Source organism: Benincasa hispida, chromosome 7, assembly GCF_027475165.1.
Source record: "Benincasa hispida cultivar pf3 chromosome 7, pf3_genome.v1.1, whole genome shotgun sequence".
Taxonomy (NCBI): Eukaryota; Viridiplantae; Streptophyta; class Magnoliopsida; order Cucurbitales; family Cucurbitaceae; genus Benincasa; species Benincasa hispida.
This window is the reverse complement of record NC_143484.1, coordinates 54,241,239-54,250,218: the sequence shown is the minus strand read 5'-3', so window position 1 is coordinate 54,250,218 and position 8,980 is coordinate 54,241,239. Positions and strand designations below refer to the sequence as shown.

Below are 8,980 nucleotides of genomic sequence, written 5' to 3'. Positions count from 1 at the left end.
CTCCTTCACTAGATATAAATCATATTTATATCCTTTCCTCCAATTAATATATCTCATACATCATGTCAACTATATCATATATAATTGACCCGTTTAATCATACCATATATAATCAAACGCCCTCTTGTCAATTTGAACACTTCAAACCAACCTAAAAACTTATTCCCAACTTGAATCCATTGAGCTACCAAGAGGACCTTATGGACCTGTGGCTCTCGTCATGTAACTTCAAGCAGACCCTTCAACAACTTTTGTTGAAGTTTCAGTAGTTTCGTTGGAAAGCTTGCGTAACACGATCTTACTACGTGGATTGTGCTCCCTAATATGATCCTCCTCCAGGAAGGTAGCGTTCGTGGATACAAACACTCTATTTTCCATAGGATCATAAAAGTAACCACCTCGTGTACCTTTGGTGTAGCCTACAAAGAGGTACAACCTCGACCGTGGTTCTAATTTCTTTGGATTAGCCTCAAGCACATGTGCGGGGCAGCCCCATATGTGGAAGTGTGCAAACTAGCTTTACGCCTGTTCCACAACTCCAGAGATGTTCTCGCAACACTATTGGAAGGAACACAATTGAGTATATACATTGCAGTCTCCACTGCAAAACCTCAAAACAAGTCCGGTAAAGAATCATAACTCATCATTGATGAAACCATGTCCAACAAGGTTCTGTTTCTCCTCTCCACTACACCATACTGCTGAGGTGTACTTGGTGCTGAAAGTTGGGAAACGATTCCATGTTTTATCAAATAGTCCTGGAATCCCGAATCCAAAAACTCTCTACCTCGATCCGATTGAAATGTTTTAATCCATCTATCCAATGCATTTTCAACTTCAGCCTTGAACTCTCTGAACTTTTCAAAGGATTCAGACTTCTGTTGCATCAAATAAACATACCCATACCTAGAGTAATCATCTGTAAAGGTGATGAAATACTCATAGCCTCTCTTGGCTCGCACATTCATTGAACCACAAAGGTCAGAATGCACTAACTCTAGAGGCTTTTTGGCTCGATAACCTTTTTCAGTAAAAGGTCTTTTAGTCATCTTGCCCTCAAGGCAAGATTCGCACACCGGTAAAAAATTTTCCTCTAGCTCGCATAGAAGTCCTGTAACATCCTGATTTATTTTGTAATTAAGCTTTATTTTTTTATGTTGGCTACTTGGATAAATTATATGAGTTTTATGTATTTGGCTAAGCTAAAATATAATTTAATTAATTGGAATTAATTGAGTTTTATTTTGGCTTGCATTTGGAGATTTGATTATCTATGGAGATAATTAAATCTGTTTGTTGGAGTTTTTAAAAGAAAAAGTATATATATTTTGAAAAAGGATTAGGAAATCTTTTTTTAAAGGGAAAAGGAAAAGGTTTAAGTTTTATATACTTGTGGGAAAGGTTTAAAAAAAAAAAAAAAAAAGAAAATAGATTTTTTTCTTTTTTCTCTCTCTTCTGAAGACCGCACGCCTCTCTTCTTTTCTTCTCCCTTTTTTTTTTTACCCAAACCCTAGCCGCCAGAGCCGCTGTCGCCTGTTACTTCGCCGTCGATCTTCCCTCCTCTTCTAGCCGCGCCGCATTGCCAGTGCCATCGCCGAGCGCTGCTGCTACCCCGTCGCCGCGAAGAGCCCCCGCCGTTCGTCGTCCCCTGTCCTTCAGTCGGGTCGTCCGCCGCTGCCTCATCCGGTGCCTGGATTGTCGAAGTTGGCCGTGAGCCGCCACGCCCAAGCCGTTCCACCCATGCAGACCCCCTTCATCCGTCACGCCCAGCCATTCAGCCCCGTTTCTGCAGCCACACTCAGCCACAATCGATGCATACTACCACCCTGCCTCCGATCGGTGCAGCCGCTCGTTTCAGACGGCGCTGGACTAGTTTCGTCGTCATTCTGGTCAGCCACCATTGGGTTCGCCGACCGCCGCTGCCTATTCTTGCAAAATCTTGAGTTGGGTAAGAGTTGGTTTATTATGGGCAAGGATTGGGTTTTTTGAGATTTTTGGAGTGTCACTTTGTGTTGGAAACAATTTTGGTTATTAGCCATTGTGACAACTTTCAGGATTAGGATTTTGGAAGATTTTGGGGCATTGCTATCAAGGAAGAGACCTTTCTTTTCAACCAAAAATTTTTGGAGTTGAGTAAGTTTTGTGTAAGTCGGTTGGTTATCCTTTGGACTTAGACCTGAGGATTTATTTAATCTTTGACTCATTTCCTAGGCCATAGTTGCTAAACTAAACTTGTGGTTAATGTCATAGGATTGATTTGAGTTTTATCCAAGGGCTATTAATGAGTTATTTGCATAGACTTTTGAGACCAAGTTGAGGTAAGTGGTACTATTACCGGTGCCTTCATGCCAAGCGGCCTAGACTAGACTTATAAAGTTACTTAATGGACTCTTGAAGCATGATTTTTTTTTTCATTATGTTTTACTTGTTGCATGAAAGTTATAAGTATTATGAGCATGTTCGAATTTCTAATCAGTACTGATATTATATATGTGATGCATGAATAGACCAATAGAGCGGTTTACTGTCTCGCCTTGACACATGTTTTATTTCAGAGGACCTACGGGTCTAGTTTCATGTTTGACAGCGTGCCTACGAGCCGTAGACATGCGTGAGTCAAAAGGTTCACATTCATATTATTTTTCCATGTTTGATAGTGTGCCTACGGGCCGCTAGACATGCGAGCCGACAGGTTTACGTTCATGTTATTTTTTTTTCATGTTTCAAGTTTGACGGCGTGCCTACGGGCCGCTAGACATGCGTGAACCGACAGGTTTATGTTCATGTTATTATCATGTTTGACGGTGTGCCTACGGGCCGCTAGACATGCGTGAGTCGATGGGTTCATGTTCATGTTATTTTCATGTTTGACAGTGTCCCTATGGGCCGCTAGACATGCGTTTCAAGACAAGATAGTACGTTTTTTGGTTTTCCTTTCATCATAAAAAATTGATATGGCTGTATGAGCCACAAACTATCTTTCTTTGCTCGTGAATGCATAGTCTGATCCCGGTAATGGGATCACTTACTGGCACAAACTATCTTTCTTTGCTCGTGAATGCATAGTCTGATCCCGGTAATGGGATCACTTACTGAGTATTTTATACTCAACCTTTATCTTTATTTTTTTTTTCAGGTAAGGGCAAGGATACTCAGGTGACTGACAAGAGGAATCCGTGACAGTGCAAAAAAAACCAGAATCGCTTCCGCAGTTGACCCTTTATAATTTTCTCATGTGTTGATTTTATTACATTTACGATTTTATTATAATATGTTTATATATAATTTATTTCATGTTAAAAAGGGTACCCGGGTCGAACAATTTAAGATCTTGAGATAATGGCAGAACATTTTCTTATATACTTAAAGCAGTTCAAAATCATGATTATTCTATTTTATTTTTACTTTATTTTCCTCAATGTGAATATTTATGCATGCATGCAGTAACGATCCCTTTTTTAATAGTCTTAGGAGGTGGGGTTGTTACAAGTCAATTCTTCACCAACCTCTCAATCCTATTAAGATTGATGTGCCCTGATCGAAGGTGCCAAAGTTGGGCATTTTCTTTTGGAGAAACCTTTTGTCGTTTATTTTGAGTTACAACAGTTTTAAACATCTCTATGTTATGGAGGGAACTCGTTGCTAACGGCCTTAGCACATACAAGTTATTTTCCAGATATGTTGAACAGATTTTAACTCCATCTTTATAAATAAACACTTTATTCAAATAAAAATTGAGAGTATAATTACACTGTATCATACATTTTACAGAAATTAAGTTCCTTTTCAACTCAAAAACTACATAAACATTATCTAAAAAGATAAACTTCTTCTGCAAAGTCAACTAGATTCCTCCCATTACCACAGCTAAGATGATGTGTCATGTGCCTACTCGTATCGTCATCTCACCAACCTCCAACTACTGCCAGGATCTAATCCCCTGAAAAGAAGAACAAGCATGATTAGTGGGCCCGGAGTCATAATCTAGACAGAATCATCATTCTCTACTAAACAAGTTTCCAACACCAGTAAATTATATTTACCTTGTTTTGCCTTGGGCTTGGGCTTGCCTTGTTCTTCTCCTTGATCTAGCGAGGACAATTCCTCTTCCAATGCCCATTCTGGTTACAATGGAAACATTTTCCTTTGTCTACGGGTGCTGGTCGCCTTCCCCGTTGGGCGACAAGTGGTGGGTTAACAGGCGCCTTCCCCTTCCCCTTACCACCATTCTTTTTCAACTTGGTAGTGTTAAAAGTAGAAGGTGGAGACTTTATTCCTGAGGTCGAACCCTTATGGAACTTCTTTGAAGACGAGACAACATTTGCCTCTCCAACCTTCTTCTCCTTACTTTTTAGAAAGGATTGGAATGTCTGTAACTCGTTGAGCAGAGTTGTAAGGGTATAGTCCACTTTGTTCAAAATCGCATTGCTGATAAAGTGCAGGAAAGTATCCGACAACGAATGCAGGATTATGCTAACCTGGCTGCCCTCATTGATCCAAGACCCATTCATCTCCGCCACGTTGAAGTGGACCATTATATTAAACACATGTTCTTGAACAAAGGTTCATTCCTCCATTTTGGAGTTAAAGATGCATTTCAGAGCCTCGTACTTGAGCAGTCTAGACGGTTGTCCGAACATTCCCCGTAGGGACTCCATGATCTCACGCACTGAGACCATAGGCTCATGCTTCTTGGCCAAAACATTGTGAAGACTAGCCAAGATATAGGTTTGGGCCTTCTCGTTCGCCTGTGTCCAACACTTATAGGCCTCCCAAAGATTTCGAGTGGCATTAGAAGGTGGAATAGGAGGACACTCCTCCATAAGGATGAACCTCAGGTCATCGATGATTAATATGGTTGTGATCGTGTGTTTCCAACTATCGTAGTTTTTGCCAGTCAGTTTGTCGATGCTAAGTAGAGCTAATATGGCTGTAGCATAAATACATAGTTGAAAAATGAGCAAACTTAATAAGTCTATGCAATACCACATTTTAACACTAATTTTAGTTTTAGAAAAATAGTTTCCAAGTACCCTAAGTGAAAAGACTTCTATTTCACAATGATGCCCCAGCGAGGTAGGACAAACATCACCGGTGGGGTGATCAGATGCCCCTTCACTGGGAGGAGACACTCTCAACCATTAGGCATAAAACAACTCTTGTAACTGCACCTAACAGTCACCATTCGTTTGGTCCAGAACTGTTAACCCTTAACAATTTCGCGTAAGTGTAACCCCTCGTTTTCGGCCCTAGAGTCCCGCCCTAATGTGCCCACCATAAGGAAAAATCATATTAAGACAAGAGACTAAAGCGACCTTATCCTATACGAGATCAGATAAAGAATTGCGCAAAACTACCATCCTATAGGGGGACACTCCCAGGGTTCCTCGAGGCGATGCACAGAAATATTATCCAATCTAATGAGAGAGACCGTGGGATATGCTGTCGCACGTCCCACTCCCACTTACTATGAACATTCTATCCATCCACCTTGATATTAACCTATCCAAATACCATCCTTTAGGGGGACACTCCCAGGGTGCCACGAGGCCGAGGATAGATCTCACGATGTGAACATAAAGGAAGAAATGTGAAGAGGTTTAAATGAAGTATCATATACCCCAAGTACCTCCCACTGAATGTTCTACCTACCGATTTTATCTAAGTCAGCTTAATTTACTCAAAAACAACTTTTGTCTTTGAAATTAAACAAGTTTAAGTAGTCACATTAAACTCTTTAATGGACTGTCCTCAAATTTGCATGCATACATTAAATCTATCTAATTCACCTTTCTAGGTAGCTTCCCAGATAGGGGTGTTCCGTTTCTGTCAGCTTAAATACCCCAGCCTAGACAGAACCTGCCTTAGACAAAAGGTCTCTTATAGATAGATTTGCTACACTTTTTGTTGTGTACTAATTGTGGTAAGTACCATTCAAGGCAATGCTAAAGTGGAGCGAATGTCTGCTACAATTGTGGGCAGTTAGGTCATTCAAAAGAGAGTGGTCTCAGCCGATGCAGGAAGGTTAGGCTGAGTAGAGAATGATTTCTCAGACTATGAATCAACCAAATACAATGGGAACAAGAGGTGAAGGCACCAGTGGTGCGAAACAAAAAGGAATTGTAGGACGGCCTGTCAATAGGGGAAGGTGTATGTCATAACCCAGCATGAGGCAGAAGATGCACCAAAAGTTGTTACTAGTACATTGCTTGTTTGTAATCAGCCTGCACATGTGTTATTAGATCTAGGAGTTACCTATTCTTTTATTTCTAGCATGTTTACCTTGAATATTGATAGAAGATTAGAGCCTATGATTGATGAACTATTTATCTCTACTCATTTTGGTGATGTTTTGGTAGTTAGTAACGTCTATAGATATTGTGTGGTTGAGGTTGATGGTATAACTATAATGGTTGATTTAATTCCCTTTGAACTGCAAGAGTTTGATTTTATTCTGGGAATGGATTTCTTATCCAAGTATCATGCATCCATGGACTGTTATAAGAAAGAAGTAGTATTTAGGAAGTAAAGAGTAGTTGAGGTCATATTTAGGGGTGACAAGAAGATTCTTCCTACTTGTTTAATATTAATTTTAAAAGCTAAAAAACTGTTAAGTAAGGGTTGTACAGCGTATTTGGCACATATAACTGATTTACAAATAGAGAAGCTGAAACATGAGGACATACCAGTGGTACGAGAGTATGTGGATGTCTTTCCAAAGGAGCTGTCAAGGTTACCACCTGACAGAGAAGTAGACTTCATTATAGACTTGATTCCAGGGATTGCACCTACAGATTAGTACCCAACGAGCTAAAAGAATTAAAAACTCAGTTACAGGAATTGGTTGACAAAGGGTATATATGACCCAGTGTGTCTCCTTGGGGCGCACTCGTATTGTTCGTGAAGAAGAAGGATGGTACACTCAGATTATGCATTGATTACCAACAACTGAATAAGGTAATGATACATAACTATTATCCTTTACCTTGTATAGATTATTCATTTGATTAACTGAAAGGTGCAACAGTATTCTCGAACACTGATCTAGGGTAAGGATATCATCAACTAAAGATCAAAGAGTCAGATGCTTCCAAGACGGCTCTCAAGATAGGTATAACCACTATGAATTTCTGGTTATGTTGTTCGATTAACGAGCACACCAACAATGTTTATGGATCTTATGAACTGAGTGTTTCATCTGTATTTGGATAAGTTTGTGATCGCGTTTATAGATGATATTCTTATATGCTCAGAAAGCAGGGAGAAGCATGTAGAGCACCTCAGAATTGTGTTACAAACATTTATGTGACAAGAAGCTATATGCCAAATTCAATAAATATGAGTTTTGGCTTGATCGGGTGGTGTTCTTAGGTCACATAGTATCAATTACATGGGTTAGTATGGATTCCTAGAAGACAGAGGCCATAGTTAAGTAGGAACAACCCACTTCAGTAATAAAAGTTCGTAGTTTCCTAGGTATAAAAGGTTATTACCGATAATTTATGGAAGGTTTCTCAAAGATAGGACTCCCTCTAACAGGTCTAACAAAGAAGAATGGTAAGTTTGAATGGTTAGAAAAGTGTGAGCAAAGTTTTCAGGATTTGAAGAAGAGGCTCATGATGGCACCTATTCTAACTCTTCCAGTGTCAGGAAAAGAGTTTGAAATTTATTATGATGCTTCACGACAGGGTTTATGCTGTGTTCTAATGCAGGAAAGAAAAGTGGTTGCCTATGCTTCAAGACAGTTAAAGAAGTATGAATGCAACTATCCGACCCATGACCTAAAGCTAGTAATAGTGGTTTTAGCTTTGAAAACCTGAAGATACTATCTATTAGGTGAGAAGTGTCACATCTACATCGACCATAAGAGCCTAAAGTACATCCTTGAGTGGAAGAAACTGAACTTGAGATAGAGGAGATGACTAGACTTGATCAAGGATTATGATTGGATGATAGAATATCATCCAAGAAAGGCTAATATAGTAGTTGATGCATTGAGCAGGAAGTCTAGGCACCCTAAGGCTCCACTTAATATTGTTAGACTATCATTATTGAAATAGTTGAGGAGTTCTAATCTTGTATTTACAGTAGGAAGCTTAGAAAGTTTACTTGCTCACTTTTAGGTGAGGCCTACTCTAGTAGATGATATTATTAGAGAACAATCAGAAGATTCAGTTCTCAAGAAGCTAGTAGAGGAGGTGAGCTTGAATTAGAGGATAGACTATGTATTTAGGCAAGATGGAGCGTTGATGAAAGAAAACAGGTTATGTGTGTAGAGATGAAATCCCTAATTGCAGCGAAAAACATGGAATTAAACTCATTTTCAATTTGGGTTTTGTAAAAAACCTATACACTGGGTAATTCCAGAAAAAAGTACAGAGACCAAAATAAATAAAATTTAGCCTACTATAATATTGCCCTAGGTTAAGCATGCATAAATTATTTCTACAAAGAAAGGAAGAGGAACCCTTACTTTTGTGGAACCAAATTGTAAAACTCCTTTGGATCGAAATTAACACCACCAAAAAGCTACCTCCCTATTTTCTGAGAAACTTGAAGTGTGGTTTTGTGAGAATCAAAATTAATTAGAGACAAAGATGGAGAAATTTTAGAGTAAAATTCACATAACCTTTCTATGTGTGTGTGTGTGTGTGTGTGTGTTTTTTTTTTTTTTTTTTTTTTTTTTTTTTTTTTTTTTTTTTTTTTTTTTTTTTCAGATTCATCAAGCATCCCTTCTGCGTACGATTTGCAGGTGCATTATCAAAGGAGAGATAGAGAAAAACGTGGGGGACATCCCACGTTTTTGTTAACTCCCTATGTGAGAGTTAACTTTAAATTAAAATTAAAACTAAATTAATTTAAATAGAATAGATTATTTTAATTAATTAATTTAATAATTAATGTTTAATTAAATCTTATTTAATTAATGATTTCATTTAAATCATATTTAAATGAAATATCTCTCACATAACGTGTAGTT

At 38.7% G+C, this 8,980-nt stretch overlaps 1 long non-coding RNA gene across 4 annotated transcripts; it reads left to right on the top strand.

The window, feature by feature from the left end:
- Positions 1–1,394: 1,394 nt before the first annotated feature.
- LOC120081197 (uncharacterized) lies at positions 1,395–3,382 on the top strand. 4 transcript variants are annotated; one of them, XR_016530540.1, is made up of 4 exons: positions 1,467–1,948; positions 2,055–2,133; positions 2,251–2,318; positions 3,137–3,382. It is a non-coding gene; the product is annotated as an uncharacterized LOC120081197 (long non-coding RNA). The 4 variants fall into 4 exon arrangements; XR_016530539.1 differs by lacking the exon at positions 2,251–2,318 and having other exon boundaries at positions 1,395–1,948; positions 2,055–2,128; XR_005482713.2 differs by lacking the exon at positions 2,251–2,318 and having other exon boundaries at positions 1,417–1,948; positions 2,055–2,144.
- Positions 3,383–8,980: the final 5,598 nt, after the last annotated feature.